Raw genomic sequence first — 19770 nt, forward strand, 5'->3', positions numbered from 1 at the left:
TGTATTATTTTTGCAATTGTCTTTTGTTTGAAATCATTTCAAAATAGACAATTAAAAAAATGAATATGGATCTTATTCTGATACTGAGATGTTCACTGTCTACGGGAAAATACTAAGCATATCTATCACCTTTGATTCAACCACTGTATACTTTCCTAAAGAGGCTTAGTTGATCATCTAAAACATACTTCTAAAGCTTGAATATCATTCTATCAGCACAATATTTTTACTATACCTTTTATCCTCATGAATATTCCAGAGGCACCCACTCCCAAAAGCCCAATTTGGACACCTTTTCTTCTCCTAACCTAACTTTTCTGTCTAGAACTCCCAGTACTTTTTTTTTTCAGTATTGTTCCTTTTTTTCTTTTTTGCATGGCCAGGACTGGGAATCGAACTCAGATCTCCAACATGGCAGGTGAGAATTCTGCCTCTGAAGATTGTGTGGCATTTTTCTTCTTTCTGTTAATGCAAGGTTTTACATTAACTGATTATCTTATGTTGAAACATCCTTGCCTACTTGATCTTGGTGCACAAGTATTTTAATGGGTTGTTGGATTCAGTTTGCTAGTTCTGTATTGAAAATTTTTGCATCTATATTCATAAAAGATATTGTTCTATAATTTTCTTTCCTGTGGTATCCTCATCTGGCTTTGGAATTAGGATGATGTTAGCCTCATAGAACGGTTAGGAAGCACTAACTCTTCTTCAAATTTTTGGAAGAGTTTGAGGAGGATTGGTATTAATTCTTGTTGGAGGGTTGGTAAAATTCACCAGTAAAGTCATCCGGACCTGTTTTTTGTTGGGTGATTTTTATTGTTTATTTATTCCTAATTTCATTTATCTCCACTGTAATGTTTGTTATTTCCTTCCCTCTTCTTGCTTTGGGTTGAGTTTACTCTTCTTTTTCTAGATCCTCCAGTTGTTAAGTTAGTTCTCTGATTTGGGATCTTTCTTCTTTTTTAATGTAAGATTTAGAGTTATAAATTTCCCTCTCAGGATTGTCTTTGCTGCACCCCATAAGTTTGATATCCAATAAGGGTTTAATAGCCAGAATATATAAAGAAATCCTACAAGCCAACAGCAAAAAGACAAGCAACTCAATTAAAAAATGGGCAAAAATCTGAATAGACATTTCTCCAAAGAGGATATACAAAAGCCCAGAAAGCACATGAAAAGATGCTCACCATCATTAGCCATTAGGGAAGTAAAATTAAAACCACATTGAGATGCTATTTTACAACATAGAATGGCTACTATTTTTAAAAAGTGAAAAATAAGTTCTGGAAAGGATGCATAAAAATAGGAATACTCATTCATTATTGGTGGGAATGTAAAATGGTGCACCCTCTGTGGAAAATACTTTGGTAGTTCCTCAGAAAGTTAAGCATAGAATTACCGTATGACTTGGCAATCCCACCTCAAGATATACACCCAAAAGAATTGAAAGGAGGGAATTGAAACAATATTTGCAGATTGATGTTCACCATGACATCATTTGCGGTAGCTAAAAGATGGAAGAAACCTAAGCATCTATTAACAGATGAATGGATAAACAAAATGTGGTATTGCATGCAATGGAGTATTATTCAGCAGTGAAAAGGAATGAAGTTCTGATACATATGATAGCATGGATAAACCTTGAAGACAACATATTGAAGGACATAAGTCAGACACATAAGGACAAATATTGCATGATCTTGCTTATATGAAATAATTAGAATAAGCAAATTTATAGAGTCAGCAACCAGAACACAAGTCACCAGAGGCCAGGGTTGGGGCAGGGTATGGGAGGTTAATGCTTAATTGATACGAAGTTTCAGTTTGGGATGATGGGAAAGTTTTGATAATGGATGATGGTAATAGTAGCACAACAACATAAATGAAATAAATACCACTGAATTATATATTTGAATATGGTTTAAAAAGGGAAAATTTAGGTATATATGTATGTTACATGAATAAAAATGTTTTTTAAAAAACATGGAATTGTACAACAGTGAACCTTAGTGGAAACTATAGTCTAGAGTTAATAGCATAATTATAATACTGTTTCATCAATTGTAACAAAGTACTACACTAAGTAAGTGTTAATAATAGAGAAAGCTACAAGTGTGAGGGGATGGGTATGCAGGAACTCTATACTTCCTATATGATTTTTCTGTATCCCTACATATTTAACAATGTTTTTTTTAAAAAAGAAGCTACCAAAAAGTTTACAATTCTCATCTCAATAACTACTCCCGAATTATCTTTGCCTCAAACAATTTATTTGCCTGACACTACTTCAAAAGGAAAACTATTCACAACCCTAAACTTCTTCCCTTTTCCTGCATATGAACCAAGATTTCAGTTTTTACCTCTGAGATCTGCTGTGAACCATCTTGGCTTGAGCTAACAGAAAGCACACGTGTCATTTTGATTCCTGATCCATTGCCTCCAAGAACAACTGCTAGTATAATTCTGAGTCACCAGGGTTTTAATAACATTCGTGAGATTCTTTTTACTGCTCTTATTCTTCCTGCTCATTTCAAAAGACATTAGGGTTGCTGACGACTGCAATAAAACTCCACTATGAGGACTGGTGCTCTCTGAGATGTGGCTCTTTCTGAGGTGAGCGGCTCACTCGCCCAGCAGCCAGTTTCTTTTATGCTTTATTCCATCTCCTGAAACTGAGCGCCTGGTTGGAGGGAGGCTGTCAGCTGAAAAAATAAACAAACAGCCATTTACCCAGATTGCAAACCTTTCTAAAATGTAAACATCTCACCTGAGTGCCAAGACAGGAAGCTTTTTTTGTTGTTGCTATGTGTTATTTGTGTTTTCCTAATGTATTCCTATCATCAGAAGAAGCACAACTCCCCATGAATTTGCCTGTGGTGATAAAAGGGTTTGAATCTATCCCATGAAATGAGGGCCATATGGACAGCTTCTCTGAAGATAATGAATAGTTATATTTCAGAGAATTTCAAAGAATGTTCCAGCAGGAAAGGATACTAAGGGTTATCTAAGATCACCTGAGCTATTTTACACAAATCTAACTTTGAAATAAATCTTTTCTTCTCCCTTCTTATATACACTATGGCATCAGCATATTCGTGTTGAGATCCACAGTCTTTCTCACCAAGTCTTTGTTCTCTTGATTAAATTGTATGTGGGGCAAGGACTGGGGGGTAGGAGTGGAGGGGTTGGGTGGGTGGCTGGAGGAAAGGGAGGATTGGCTTTGGGAGAAGGAAGCTTTTTGACCTATTGCTGATCAGATGAGTCTCACAAACATCATTGAATAAGATGCTTTTTCTTCTAATTCTATTTTGAACTTTGCTTGGTTTCACCCTTGAATGCCATACATCAATTCATTACTTTAGTCAATTTAATTGGTGTCTCCTTGTTGCTTTTTTAATATCTCATTTCTAAGGTATTTAAATTTAGGACTTTGCTACCTAATAACTAAAGTCAAAAGTTAGTTAATTCAAATAAATTGGCATTATTTTGCCTCAATGACCAGATTTTTGCTTTAACATTTTTCTTTTTCTTGGCTTCAAAGACCTGTAGGCTTGGATTATTTACTTGATTTAATGATTAATTGATCAGAATCATCTTTACATTTGTAAAACATAGTAGAAATTGTTAATGTTGAAAGAAGCCTTTTAGGATAACATTTCAATATTCTCATTTTAAGTTGTATTGGGAACATTTCGATGACTTTACTAAAGGCATTTACTGGCAAACCTTAGACTAGAATCCATTCCTCATATTTTCTAGTTTTGTCCTCCACCAGTTGAAAAGGACTGCTTTCCTAAATACTTGATTCCTTTTTTTAAGTACAATAGTTAGTAGTAGGAGAAATGAGAAAAATCATTTAATGTTGCTGAAAACTGAAACTTATTTTCATTGGTAGTTTCCATAATTCATTAATATTTTGTGACTTAAGAAGTTAATAGTGACTATTTATAATGTTTGCTTTCAGAGCACCTTGTGGTCACAACACCCATTCCTGTGCATCATTTATCTTCAGAATAACCATATCAAAGCCTATATTTTCTATTTAATTTTGACCAAAACACCTTGAGTTTTCACTTCAAAATGCAGATCCTGAGTACTTGTGCCTTCCACGCGACCTGTTTTCCTTAACTGTTTGAAAACAGCAGGGCTCCACCTTTGTCTTCTATCACTTGGTACATAACATATTACAGGCATAGTTTTGGATTATCTGGGGCTCCTTTTTGTATCTGCCAAGATGCTGAGAACAGAAGTGTCCTCATCCTTTCCCTCAAGCCTATTTTCAAATTTCTAAAAAAAAACTTCCTTTTGAGATTCTCTACCAGCTTCAAGTGTTTAAAAATGCTACCTTCTTGGGCGGTGCAACAGTGGCTCAGTGGCCAAATTCTGACCCGCCATGTTTGAGACCCAGGTTTGATTTCCTGTGCCTGTTCTTGGAAAAAGAAAAAAAGGTTATCCTCTCTGAAGAAGCATCTATTAACTGGATAAGCAAGTGGATGCCATTAGAACACCTCACACGAGGTATTTTTTTTTTAAATACCTGGACATTGATTATTTTATTAAAAGCTCCAGGTGCAGCCAGGTTTGAGACTCCCTGAGTTACAGAAAAAGCTCCAACTTTGGTGTTGGAAAAACCTGGGTTTGAAACCCATACCTGCCATTTACCTATGCTATAAATTGGGGTCATTTACTAATTTCTCAGAACCTCAATTTTCTTATTCACAAAAAAATTGAAAAATAATTATCTCACAAAGTTAATGGAAGAATTAAACGAAATAGCATACATGAAGAAACCCAGCACAATAATTGGCAAGTAATAAGTTTTCAATAAATAATAGATCCCTACCTGCCTTACATAACAGTATCAAAAACATAGATACCTGCTTACATTTTCCATATAAGTTCTGAAATTTTCTAGAAAAGAAGGTGACTGCATGTTTTCCATATTACATTCGCAAATGATAAGTTACAAAAACACTTCTCCCAAACAACTAATTTAAAGCATGATTTGCCCAGTGGACAAGCTGATCTATTACTTAAGCACTAATACTTAAGAGCTTTTGGAGCTATATTTATCAGTAGCATAGTCAAATTCTATGATAAGTATCCTTTTGGGAAAGTTCCAGAAATGTACAGTAAGTCCTCATTCTGTGTGAACATGTCACAAAGCATATGAGGCTTAGGAACCAGACTGAAGCCAAATGGAGTTTCTGGGCCAAAGAAAATCTTGAAAAAGCACTTATGTGTCTAACCTAAGAGTCTGCAAAAGGTTTTTTCATCCATCATCTTATTTTTATTTTGTTACTTGATATTTATCATCTATAGCATGAGATGAGACCCATTAAAAGTTCCAGAAGTGGGAATAGACACAGAAATTGAAGACAATGGTAAAGAAAGTGATAAAGTACATTTATTCTGACTATGCTCTGAAAGTATGCAGCTATTATATCCAAGAATGATTGAAGTTACTAAACTGACTGATAGTATAATTGAGAAGACTGAATTTCACTTACTTAATAGGACAAGTTGATTTCAAGACCATGGTATGCATGTATAATTGATTACTTTCTTGGTATTCTAGTGATTATTGCACATTAAAACTGTATTCTGTAAAGTTTCTATGTCTGAGTTTATATAAAGTCAAGCTGGCCTTCTGCACCACCTCATTCAAAATGAGTGTCTTCAGTGCTGGTGATAATTTAGGTCACCCAAATGGGTAAACAATGACACAGGGAGGCAAAAAGTCTGGTGAGAATGCAGGGGAACTATGTAGCTGGTTCCCTCTTCCCCTGCTGATGCTCCTCAATGGAATTAATAGGAGCAATTACTTCTAGTTGGATGTTTCGCTGCCCATTTTAAATTACAACCATAACGTCAATTAATATTGGTCGTATATTACTTGTGATTGCCTGAAACCAGTAAGGAGTGGGGAAGCCTATTGCTTTTATCACTGCGTGTTTCAGACTGAGTTAGCAATTAATCATCCACTCCTATCCTTTTCTAAAGGGCAAGTCATCTATTTTACATGGGACAACAAAGGTACAATTCAGAACTTTTAAGGGAGGAAGCCCAAGAAGGGTTCCACGTCAGATTTTAACATCATTTGTCTTCCAACCTAAGTTTCAACCACCCCATATGCCTAATTTAGTCCCTATAGCAGAGGTTCTCAAAGTGTGTTCCCCTACCAGTGGCATCAGCATTACCTGGTGACTTCCTAGAAATAAAAATTCTCAGACTCAACCCTAAAACTACTAAGCAGTGACTCTGGGGTTCAGGTCAGAAATTTGGGATTTAACAATTCTTCCATGTGATCGTATTCATCTTAAAGGTTGAGAACCATTTCCTTAAGGCAAGATGATACTTAAAGATGTGCATTAACTGCTTTAAGCAATATAGAATGATCACAGAAACTCATAATTATAGACAATTGACTATGTTAATATTCCTTTTAATATTATCTGATATCCAAAGAGAAATAGGCTGTTCCATCATTCATTCAAAAACCATTTTGAAGCACTGGTTAATTGCATTCATATAGAAAAGAGGGCAATTACTACAAGCCCTTACCCTTGAAAGGAATTCACCAGAAATAACTGTAAAGGACAATAAAACATCATATTAATCACTACTGAAATGAGTCTAAATAAATGAACAATTCAGAACCAGCAAACACAATACATCACTTTATAAGAAACCTAGGGATTCATCGGGGTGGTTGCACGCATGATTTAAAGGGTTATGCAAGACGTGGGGATCCACCTTCATCTTCCATTCATTTAGGTCCAAAGGAATGCAGACTCAGTAGCCAAGAAGCCTCCTAGCATAGTGATTAGTTCTGCACCCAGGAGTAGTGGCACATGGGTTTGTATGACAATATCACCACAGGATTAACATGATCTGGACCAACCTGAACATTGCAACAAATTTTATCATCAGGCTCAGCCTCAGCCTCAATACCTTAGAGACTAGTCATAGGTTCTACTGCCACTGCTACTGCTCCTGATCTGTCTTCTGCTATCGGGAAGCCCTGGTGGCTCCATCCTGCTTGCAGGGTAGGACACTATTGGCCCTGCAATTCCCCCTCTCTCCATCACCACCACCCTAGCATTCATGATGTGAACTAAGCCTGCCCTTTATATAATGCAGCTGCGGCTCAGTGCATTTCCCCAGGCCCTGTTCTATTTGAACTTGATTTCATTTCCTTTTCAGCCTGCCCATAATGCTGGAATTTCAAAATGCCCCGTGCCCAAGCCCATCATGGTCTAAATATATCTCCCTTGCAAGCCTTGCCTGGCTATCTGGGATTTCCACATTACCAACTACTTTATTTGCAAGCATTGAAATTCCTTCTTAACCTGAAAATATCAAGTATAACCCAATAAGCCAATTCCAGCCTCTAGAACCTTAATTCAAGTAAAAGTATTGATTTAACAAGCCAGGCATTACGTAGAACAAATTGAACTCTAGACAGTATTCTCTCTGGACTCAACCGGTCAGTCTGGAAGGAGTCCTAAACACTAGAATTTGAAACAAGGGGTGGCGAAAGGTCTGAGAGGGAAGATGAGTAGTTCCTCCATGGACGCTAAGGAAGGGAAAGCTCTCAAGAGTTAGATGTGTTATTTTAAGAGCACTGTGGAAAAAGTTCAGACCTTGGAGTCAGATAAATCTGAGCTTCAATCTTAGTTTGCAGTACAACCTTGGGCTGTTTGAATCTTGGTTTCCTTATCTGCAAAAGTGTATATTATAATATCCACTTTGCAAGATTTCTGTCCAAATTAAATGGAAGAGAATATGGGACAATGTTCAACTTGCCTAGGAGAATAATTTAAGAACAACGAAGAAGTGGTTTCTTTCAACAGCTCTGCTATTACTTTTCCATCTTCTGCAGGCTGTAGACCCCAGTGCAGGTGATAAAATGAAATAATTAAAAATTAAAAAAGGAAAAGAAATAATCTAGCCCTTGAGAATCTTGCTCCCTACACAAGCAAGTCAACACTGTGAAATAACCCGAGTCATTTTAGCATCTCTGGAACCTCACATTGACTAGAAACAGAAACCGGTGAAATTTTCTTCCCCACATTTTCTGTCTCTGGCTAGCAGTGTTAAAGAATGGCCACACTGGGACTGCCAGTGGCTTGTCTGCTGAAATAGATGCTTCAGCAGAATTAACTTTAAAGTAATGCAAGCAAAGAGGAAACGCACATTACAAGTGCCTTAGATGGATTTGATCTATATATATAATATCTCCCTCCAATGCCTTGGTTTTATGACTTGGCAATTGAAGTCATTTTGACACAGGGTCTTAAATGACACTGGTGTTCTTCCGGATTATTCGATACACCCAATTAATATATTTGCAGATGATCTGTCACCCTGTGATGCTGCTAAATGAATCAAACTCATTAAGTGCTCTGCTTTTATTAATAGCACAAATAGCACTTCTGCAATGTAGAAAAGCTATTAGTAGAGCTGGTTTCTGTCTCTAGTAATCTTGTAAATAAGCCAGCACAGAAAGAGCTATGAATCAAGATAACTGGAGCCTGTCATGTAAACCTGAAACAAATGACTCCAGTCCTCATCTGAGGGTGAGTCGATACACAGCCTCAGCTGCTTTTGGCAAAATGGGTAACAGAGGGAGAAGTCCCGATGGAGAAGGACCCGCCGACTATTACATCAGTGTCTCTAAACAGCATCTTAGTATTAAACACCATTACTAAAAACTCCTTTCTAAGAAAAGAAAGCACAGAAGCACAGATGATTAGATTAGGAAAGACCAGAGTTATCTAGTACAGTGGTTCGCAACCCTGACTATAAATTAGAATTACCTGGTATCTTATTTTAAAAATGCCAGTGTCTCTCAAACAAGTGCCAATCAATTTCAAAGGATTGAAATGATAAGGTCTGTTCTATGACCATAATTGAATTAAACCAGAAATCAATAACAGAGAGCTTTTGGAAAGTTCCAAATACTTGTAAACTAATGAATACATTTTTAAAATAACCCACGGTTTAAAGAATAAATTGGAAGTAAATCAGAACATACTCTTAACTGACTGACAATGGATATACAACATATCGACATTCGTGGGATGTAATGAAAACTATGCTTAAAGATAAGTTTATGGATTTAGATGGCTATAATAGAAAAGAAAAAATATTTAAAATTCTACCTTAAGAAATTAAGAAGAGAAATTAAATCTAAAGCAAGTAAAAGAAAAGAAATACTTAATCTGAGTGGAAGTCAATGGAATAGAGCATGGACAAGCGATAGAGGAAATCAATGCAATAAAAAATTGCTTTTTTAGTTCTTTAAAAAAATCAACAAAATTGATAAGCCTCTATAAAGACTAATAAAAAGAGAAAAATTTTGACTCAATTACCACTGGGATTCCATAGATACTAAAAAGAAAACAAGGGAATATTATGACAACTTTATGTAATAAATTCAAAAACTTAGATGAAATTTATAAACTCCTTGAAATATACAAATAGCGAAAATTGATAGAAAGAGAAGTAGAAAACTTAAACATATCTTATCAGTTAAAGAAATTGAATGAGTAATTAAAACATTTCTATAAAGATTACTTCAAGCCAAGCTGGTTTCACTGGTAAATTCTATCAAACATTTAAGGGAAAAATACCAGTATTCTTACACAAGCTCTTTCAGAAAATAGAGGAAGAGTGACCACTACCCATCACAATTTCCAGAGCTTTCAGTATATAATCATAATAAAGTACCATACCCAAGTTCACCTCGTAGTCAGAATAGAGCAGTAAAATCACATGATCTTCTCAGATCATATATTTACTGATTAAAAAAAAAGCAACCAACCACATTCAATATCCATTCATGGTAAAAATTCTCAGCAAACTAGGAATTGATGAGAATTTCGTCGATTTTATAAAGAGCATTTTTGAAACATTCACAGGTAACAACATTTAAATTATGAAAATTAAATGTTTTCCTACTAAATTTGGAAATCTAAGTAGAACATATTAAGCCAACTAGGAAACGGCTTCTTTTGGAAGCCCAAAGGACTATTTAAAATAGCTCAGCCCCATACAGAGAGTAGACAAACTGTCTATAGCCAAACACGTCTCCTAGAGACGGCGCCCATTCAGGCAGAGGCTGGAAGATGAAGCCATCAGGCAAGATACTAAGTACTTTCCACACTTTCCACATGTTACAAATCACCAAGTGGGACAACCAAGCTGCCCCCATCCCTCATAATGCACTGCAAAGAGTCAGAGTGCAGAGTGCAGAGTGCAGGTTCCAAAACTGCATGAAAGGCAGCAATGGAACTGACTATGGGTCTTGTACTCTCCTTATCCCTGGCCCCACCCCCTTAACCCCACCTCAGATAATCTTACACCACACTGTCCTTAGCATAAAGTTTCCTGTAAACAAAGTCAGTGAAGAAGTAGGAGTGGAGGGTGATCCCAAAAGGAAAATTCCCTAAATAAAACCAAAGTCAGCCCCTTAGTCCAAAGGATTGGGCACTTGGCAGTAGTAGGACGTGCCAGATTTCTTACTCTAGAAGGATCAGAACAGAGGCAGAGGTCTCAGAGCCTCTCTGGGTGGAGATGACACAAACCTCACGTGGTGGGGGAAGGAATCCCCAAGGGCAGCTCAGGAGGGTGTTGGGTGCCTCTGAAAAATCATCCCTGAATAGGCAATTGAGTTTCAGGCTTGCGTTTCAATCCTAGGGAGATCGAAGCCAACTTTCAGCTTCGTCTCTACCCCTGACTGCCATGAAACTGTTAAAAGTGGAACTTTAAATGTAGTGGCTGGGGGTGTGGGCAGTGAGGAGAGGGAGGCTGTCTCTCCCTTTGAACTCTTTCTGCCACGTGTGACCCAGCAGTTGGCAGGTGCTTCAGAAAGAAGCTCTGCTGGGTAGCGGCTGCTCAGAGCTCCCTGGGACGATAAGGGAGCCTGAGAAAAAGGTGGATCATCCAACCCAGAGTGGAGGGAGAACCCAAGAGTTCACCTGGGCCTCTCCCTCTCTGTTTCTGGGGAGAACTGGCGAGGGCAGGAAGCTGGGGGAAAGGGGTAGGCCTAGATTCAAGCTGGCAGAATTTTAGATAGCATTTTTTTGGAGCAAGGCATGAGGAAAAAAACCCAGTAACACTGTATCCACCATGTTTGAGGGATTGGATAGATAAAAGCACAGCACAACGTGTAATCAGCCTTATCTCATCGCTCTGCAGAAAGGCTGCTCTGCATCAGTTTCCAAGGGCTTCTGTAACAAACTACCACAAACTTGGTGGCTTAAAACAATAGGAATTTACTATCTCATAGTTTCTGAGGCCTGGAAGGCCAAAATCAAGGTGGGAGCCGGGCTGCACTCCCTCCGAAGGCTCGAGGCAGAATCCTTCCCTGCCTCTTCAGCTTCCAGAGGTCCCAGGCGTTCTTTGGCCTGTGGAGGCATAACTCTAATCTCTGCCTTCACGTGGCCTCCTCCTCCTCTGCTCTATCCTCCTATCCTCTGTGTGTCTCCTGTAAGGACACTTGTCATTGGATTTAGGGCCCACCTAGAAAATACAATTCGATCTCATCTTGATGTCCCTGACTTGATTAGATCTGCAAAGATTCTTTTCCAGATAGGGTCACATTCTTAGGTTTGGGGGGGGGGGCATGGGCATATTTTTTGAGAGGCCACCATTTAACCCACCACAGTCCCTTTAAGTTTCTGAGGCTCATACCTAGAAACTCCTGTACCCTTACAGCAGATCTCCAGTCACAATTTTAGCCTCCTGTCTTTTATAAGAGGTGGATTTGGGGGGGGGGGGGGGGCAGTGTTTTGTTTTGTTTTTTCTGAGTTGCATGGTCCAGGAATTGAACCCGGGTCTCCCTCATGGCTGGCAAGAATTCTACCACTGAACTACCCTTTCACCACCTAGTCTCCTCTCTTTTAAACCCATGTCGCAACTTCTGTGGTCTTCAATGGATTTTACAGAGCAGCACTGTAAAGGAAGACTCCCTGAAGTCTAAAACCAAAGTGCAATCTGAAGCACTACCTTTTTCACCCACCTTCTTTTCAGAAAACTTTATGCTTAGCACAGAGGGTGGTATAAGAATATCTGAGGTAGGGGTTGAAGAGGTGGGGCTGGGGTTCAGGAGGTGTTGAAGTTCCAAGTACTTCTATTTGTTGTCCTGCTCCTCCACTGTGCACTAGGACACAAACGCTCTGCCACACTTTCACAGGAATTCTAAGCCAGATGAAGTGCCAGAAAAATCGGGGGAAAGAGAGAAGGAAAGCGGGGAGTTATTAGAGAAACAGAGACATTGGTAAGAGATTCCCTGGAAAGGGAAAAAAGAGATTTTGCTTTTTGACTATTTTGAAATGTAAAATTACCAAAAAAGAAGTCACAATCAATCACAGCAGAAGTATTAAAAGACCAGAAGAGATTTAGTAATGTGTGCATTAACTTGACACGAAGAAAAATATTATTAACACTGACATAGTGTGGTATGTTTCTTACAGTTGATAAAATAATCCTATTATAATTATGCTATTTACTATCATCCATAGTTTACATTAGGTTTCACTGTGTTGTGTAGTTCCTTTTTTTTCAAACTACTCTAGTAATATATATACAACTTAAAAGTTCTCCTTTTAACCACATTCAAATCTATAATGCAGTGGTCTTAATTACATTCACGATGTTGTCTAACATCACCACCATCCACCACAAACTTTTGCATCGCCCAAAACAGAAACTCTATACCAATCAAGTATTAACTCTCAATTTCCTACTACCACACTGGCCCCCAATCACTTATATTCTAGTTTCTATTTCCATGTATGTGCTTATTCTAATTATTTCATATTAGTGAGATCATGCCATATGTGTTCTCTTATGTCTGGTTTTTTTTACTCAACATGTTGTCCTCAAAGTTCATCCATGTTGTGACATGTATCAGAACTTGGCTCCTTTTTATGGCTGAATAATATCCCACTGGATATTCATGCAACATGTTTATCGACTCATCAGTTGACAGGCATTTGGGTTGCTTCTGTCTTTTTGCAACTGTAAATGTGCTGCTATGAACATTCGTGTACAAATAACAGTTTAATTTTTTGTGTATGTACCTAGATGTGGGACAGTCAGGTCATATGGTAATTCTATACTTAACTTTCTGAGAAAATGCCAAACTGTTTTCTACAGTGGCTGTACATTTTACATTTCCAGTAACAATGAATAAGTGTTCCTATTTCTCCACATACTCTCCAACACTTATTTTCCACCTTTTGTGGAAGCCATTTTAGTGGGTATGAAATGGTATCTCCTTGGGGCTTGGATTTGAATTTCCCTAATAGCTAATGATATTGAGCATCTTTTAATGTGCTATTGGCTATACGTATTTCTTCTTTAGAGAAATGTATATTCACGTTTTGCCCATTTTTACTTAGGTTGTTCGCCTTTTTGTTTTTGAGTTAAGATTTCTTTTATATATTCTGGATTCTAAACCTTTATCAGATAGTGGTTTCCAAATATTTTTTCCCATTCTGTAGACATCTTTTAATTTTCAGGATGAAGTGTGTTGAGGTACGTGCTTTCATAATGCTTAAGAAGTCCTATTTACTTATTTTTCTTTTATTGCTTATGCTTTTTGTGTAAATAAAGTCTAAGCAACCATTGCCTAATACAAGGTCCTGAAGACGCTTCTTTATGTTTCCTTGTAGGAATTTTATAGTTTTGCTTATTATGTTTATATCTTTAATCCATTTTAATTTAATTTTTGTATCTGATATGAGGAATGGGTCAACCTTCATTTATTTGCATACTGGCACCCAGATTTCCCAGCACCATTTGTTGAAGTGACTATTCTTCCCCCAAGAAAGACAAAAATCTTGACAAAAATCAATTAGCCATAAATACAAGCATTTATTTCTAAACTCTCAATGCAATTCCATTGGTCCATATGTCTTCCTTTGTGCCAGTACCAAACTGTTTTGATTACTGTGGTTTTGTAATAAGTCTTAAGATTGGGAAATGTAAATCTTCCAGCTTTGTTTCTCTTTTTCAAAATGGTTTTGGCTATTTGGGGCCTCTTACCCACCATAAAAACTTGATTGGCTTTTCCATTTTTGCAAAGAAGGCTGTTCAAATTTGGATTGGGATTGCGTTGAATCCATAAATTTTTTTGGGCTGAATTCACATCTTAACAATATTTAGTTTCCCAATCCATAGGTCTTCTTTGATTTTTTTGAACAGTTTTGTAGTTGTCAATATTTCAATTCTTTACATCCTTGGTTAAATGTATTCCTAGATAATTGATTCTTTTAGGTTATACTGTAAATGGAATTTTTTTCTTGATTTCTTCTTCAAATTGTTCATTACTGGTGAGTAGAAACACTACTGATTATTGCATGTTGACTTGAACCCTACTATTTTGCCGAATTTATTTATTAGCTATAGTAGCTTTGTTATACCTTTTCAGGATTTTCTATATATACAACCATGTAATCTGCAAATAGGGAAAGTTTTTCTTCTCCCTTTTCTATATGGATGTCTTTTGTTTCTTTTTCTTGCCTATTTTCTCTGGTTAGAACTACCAGTACAGTTTTGAATAACAGTGGTGACAGCAGGCATTCTCGTCTTATTCCTGATCTTAGAGGGGAAGTTTTCAGTATTTCACTATTATGATGTTAGATGTAGCTTCAGGATATATCAAGATGACAAAGTTTTCTTCCATTCCTACTTTCATAAGTGCTTGTATCAAGAAGTTGTGAAGATGATAGCATAGTGAGGTATGGAATTTATTTTATCCCCCAGAGCAGCTAGTAAGAAGCCAGGAATATTACAAAACAACTGCTGGGAGATCATCAGTGACAAGACACATAGCATAAACTAGTCTGGATCAGATGGAGTGGCCGAGATCCCATGCAGAACTGTAAGTCCCTCAAGCCGTGGAGGCCAGCATCCTTCCCCAGCAGGCACAGCAGGCTGGTTCCCTGAGGAGAAAGAAAGCAGACTTCATCAGCAGCAAGGGCTTTTCTCAATTAACCTTCAATTGCAGAATCAATTAACAAATTCTGACTATTGAAAAAAACACCCCAGCACAGATAAACCTGGAATAAGCACTAAATAAACTAGGAGCTTTCACCCTGGCAAAAAGGGGGTGGGCTGATGGAGAAAAAAAAAAACAGAGGCTTTTTTAAGTTAGTTTATCTAGCACAAAATACTGGGAAAGGGCTGGACCCCAAGGAAAGGGGGCACATAGAGCCTGGAGATACATAGAGCAAATACCAACTCAAGCTTTTGATTGACAAACCTGAGGAGCAGAGGTCCAGCTCTGGAAAGGTTTTTTTGCTTTATATATATATATATATATTCCATAAACAGCTCATTAGATAGAATTGGAAACACCTTTAGGATCCAGCACTGCCCCAGGCAAGGGCAGAATTAAGCTTGCCTGAGAGACAAAGCAACTAGTCAGGTGAAAGGAGTTAATTTCCTAAAAGGTATTATCTTCCCCAAGAAAACAGGGTGGATCCCAGCTCAAGTGGAATCCCTCCTTCAATGAATTCAGACCCCAGGGCTGGAAAGCAGAAGTAATAAAAGCCATCTTATTACCCCACCTCTGTCTCAACCATGCAGGGAGAGTCTGCTGAAATTAAAGGCACTATAATCACTTTAAGCTGGTTGGAAGCCATGAGCAGACAAACACCACATGCTGGGCAGGATAGGAAAAGCACAAAGTCTAGAGGCTTCATGGGAAAGTCTTTTGACCTGCTGGGTCTCACCCCCAGGGAAAACTGATGTTGGCTACTCTCTCCTCCTGAGATGTGGGCCTGTCTTGTCTGAGAAAATCTGACTGGGACCTATAATATCTGAGGAGACCCTCCTCAGGAAAAAAAAGTCTCCATATAGGCAGGGCAAGAAATAGGAAAACAAGGACTGAAAAATTCTAATCAGTTAAACAGAACTTATGCTAAAGGTCTAGAATAAATTGAACTAAATGTCAAATAACAGACAGAGAACAAAGCCATGCAACAAGAAAACCCTAGGGAAAACAGTAAAACCTCCAGAATATACTAATTCAGGAATTCAGATGCTTAGATGCCAACAAAAAATAAAGAGTAATACTAGGGAAATCAAAGATATGTCCCAGTCAAAGGAACAAACCAACATTTCAAATAAGATACAGGAGTTGAAACAACTAATTCAGGGTGTTCAAACAGAATGCAAAATCTCATCAAAAATCAAATCAATGAACTGAGAGAGGATATAAAGACAACTTTAGGCAAACAAAAAGAGCATTCAAAACTTTTAAAAACCAAATCAGAAAACTTATGGGACTGAAAGGCACAATAGAAGAGATTAAGAAAACCTACAACAGATTTGAAGAGGCAGAAAAAAGGATTAATAAATTAGAGGACTGGACATCTGAATTCTGACACACAAAAGAAAAGATAAGGAAAAGAACAGAAAAATATGAGAAAGATCTCAGGGAATTGAATGAAAACATGAAGAGCATGAATATGCCTGTTGTGGGTGTCCCAGAAGGAGAAGTGAAGGGAAAGGGAGGAGAAAGACTAGTGGAGGAAATAATCGCTGAAAACCTCCCATCTCTTATGAAAGGCATACAATTACAGATCCAAGAAGTACAGCATAGTCCAAACAGAATAGATCCAAACAGACATACTCTAAGACACTTACTAATCAGATTGCCAAATGTTAAAGACAAAGAGCGAATTCTGAATGCAACAAAAGAAAAGCAATCCATCACCTACAAAGGAAGCTCAATAAGACTATGTGTGGATTTCTCAGCAGAAACCATGGAGGTGAGATTTTTTCACTATAGAGTCAATCCCTTGTTATTGGTCTGTTGAGAGCTTCTATTTCTTCTCAAGTCATTGTAGGAAGATTGTGTATTTCTAGGACTTTATCCATTTGATCCAGTTTATTTGATTTGTTGACTTACAGTTCTTCAGAATATTCTTTTGTAATCTTTTTCATTTTTGAAAGGTCGGTAGTAATGTTTCCCCCTTTGAGTTCTGATTTTACTTATTTGTGTGCTATCGCTTTTTTAACTTCTATCAGTCTAGCTAAAAGTTTGTCTATAGTATTCATGTTTTCAAAGAACCAACTTTTGCTATCATTCATTCTCTCTATTTTTTATTCTCTATTTCATTTATCTCTGCTCCGATCTTCGTTATTTTGATCATTCTACTCACTTTGGATTAAGCTTGCTTTTCTTTTTCTAAATACTCCAGTTGTTAGGTTATGCCTCTGATTTAATAGTGATCTTTCTTTTTAATATAAACATTTAGAGCTATAAATTTTCCTCCTAACTTCTTTGAATGCATCCCCTAACTTTTAGTGTGTTGTGTTTTCATTTACATTCACCTTAAGATATTTCCTAATTTCCTTTGTGATTTCTTCTTCTTCCTTTTCATTAGAGAAGCTGTAGGTTTATAGAAAAAAAATCATTTAGAAAATACAGAATTCCCAATAACTCTCCATTATTAACATATTATATTAATGTAATACAGTTGTTACAACTGATGAAAGACTATTGTCATCATTGTACCATTAATATAGTACATGGTTTACTTTAGGGATTCACTTTTTGTGTTGTACAGTCCTATGTTGTCATTTTTTAAATTTTTATTCTAGTAACATACGTACAACCTAAAATTTCCTTTTTAACCAAGATTCCCATATATAATTCAGTGCTGTTAATTAAGTTCAAAATATTGTGCTACCATCACCACAAATCATTAATAAAACTTTTCTTTATAAAATTCCTTCCAAGTGCTCTTTTGTGTCTTAAAGTCACTAATTCTTTGCCCCAGATAGCTTTAACTTACTTGTTTCCTACACTGCATTAGCTATCAACAAACTGCCTCTACTGGCAGTCAAGTTCTGGGAAGTTGGGCCAGAGAAATTTCCTAGTTTATTCTTTCATGCTGCCACCCAATATAGTGGCACCAACATACAGGCACTCCAGTAAGCATACAGGACTCAATCTTCTCCCTCCAGAACTCAGCCAGAGACCCACAGTAGGTGTCAAGCCACCTCCACACTGCACTGAGGAGGACATGGATGTGGCCAGCAATGACACCATAAGATTATCCTACAGTTTTTAAGGCTGTGTTTTCTTTTTTTTTTCTTTTTTTTTTATTAATTAAAAAAAATTAACTAACACAACATTTAGAAATCATTCCATTCTACATATGCAATCAGTAATTCTTAATATCATCACATAGATGTATGATCATCATTTCTTAGTACATATGTATCGATTTAGAAAAAGAAATAGCAAGACAACAGAAAAAGAAATAAAATGATAATATAGAGAAAAAATAAAAATAAAAAATACAAATATATATAAAAAAATACTATAGCTCAGATGCAGCTTCATTCAGTGTTTTAACATAATTACATTACAATTAGGTAGTATTGTGCTGTCCTTATGCAATCAGTAATTCTTAACACCATCACATAGATGCATGATCATCGTTTCTTAGTACATTTGCATCGGTTTAGAAGAACTAGCAATATAACCGAAAAAGATATAGAATGTTAATATAGAGAAAAAAACTAAAAGTAATAATAGTAAGAACAAACAAAACAAAACAAAAGCCTATAGCTCGGATGCAGCTTCATTCAGTGTTTTAACATGATTACTTTACAATTAGGTATTATTGTGCTATGCATTTTTGAGTTTTTGTATCTAGTCCTATTGCACAGTCTGTATCCCATCAGCTCCAATTACCCATTATCTTACCCTGTTTCTAACTCCTGCTGAACTCTGTTACCAATGACATATTCCAAGTTTATTCTTGAGTGTCGATTCACATCATTGGGACCATACAGTATTTGTCTTTTAGTTTTTGGCTAGACTCACTCAGCATAATGTTCTCTAGGTCCATCCATGTTATTACATGCTTCATAAGTTTATCCTGCCTTAAAGCTGCATAATATTCCATCGTATGTATATACCACAGTTTGTTTAGCCACTCGTCTGTTGATGGACATTTTGGCTGTTTCCATCTCTATGCAATTGTAAATAACGCTGCTATAAACATTGGTGTGCAAATGTCCGTTTGAGTTTTTGCCCTTAAGTCCTTTAAGTAGATACCTAGCAACGGCACTGCTGGGTCATATGGCAATTCTATATTCAGCTTTTTGAGGAACCGCCAAACTGCCTTCCACAGTGGTTGCACCATTTGACATTCCCACCAACAGTGGATAAGTGTGCCTCTTTCTCCGCGTCCTCTCCAGCACTTGTCATTTTCTGTTTTGTTGATCATGGCCATTCTGGTGGGTGTGAGATGATATCTCATTGTTGTTTTGATTTGCATTTCTCTAATGGCCAGGGACATTGAGCATCTCTTCATGTGCCTTTTGGCCATTTGTATTTCCTCCTCTGAGAGGTGTCTATTCAAGTCTTTTTCCCATTTTGTAATTGGGTTGGCTGTCTTTTTGTTGTTGAGTTGAACAATCTCATTATAAATTCTGGATACTAGACATTTATCTGATATGTCGTTTCCAAATATTGATTCCCATTGTGTAGGCTGTCTTTCTAATTTCTTGATGAAGTTCTTTGATGCACAAAAGTGTTTAATTTTGAGGAGTTCCCATTTATTTATTTCCTTCTTCAGTGCTCTTGCTTTAGGTTTAAGGTCCATAAAACTGCCTATAATTGTAAGATTCATAAGATATCTCCCTACATTTTCCTCTAATTGTTTTATGGTCTTAGACCTAATGTTTAGATCTTTGATCCATTTTGAGTTAACTTTTGTGTAGGGTGTGAGA

The 19770-nt window shown here is 37.0% G+C and overlaps 1 long non-coding RNA gene across 2 annotated transcripts in view; it reads right to left on the reverse strand.

Annotated features, from left to right (window-relative positions):
• Positions 1 to 2248: 2248 nt before the first annotated feature.
• Positions 2249 to 19770, reverse strand: part of LOC143661751 (uncharacterized) — a 111409-nt gene continuing 93887 nt past the window's right edge. The window contains exon 5 of one of the 2 annotated variants that reach the window (XR_013164802.1): positions 2249 to 2702. This is a non-coding gene — a long non-coding RNA (uncharacterized LOC143661751). Of the gene's footprint in view, positions 2703 to 13876; positions 14958 to 19770 lie in introns of those variants that run through there. The other variant, XR_013164801.1, reaches the window with a different exon arrangement.

Source organism: Tamandua tetradactyla, chromosome 17 (genome assembly GCF_023851605.1).
Source record: "Tamandua tetradactyla isolate mTamTet1 chromosome 17, mTamTet1.pri, whole genome shotgun sequence".
NCBI lineage: Eukaryota > Metazoa > Chordata > Mammalia > Pilosa > Myrmecophagidae > Tamandua > Tamandua tetradactyla.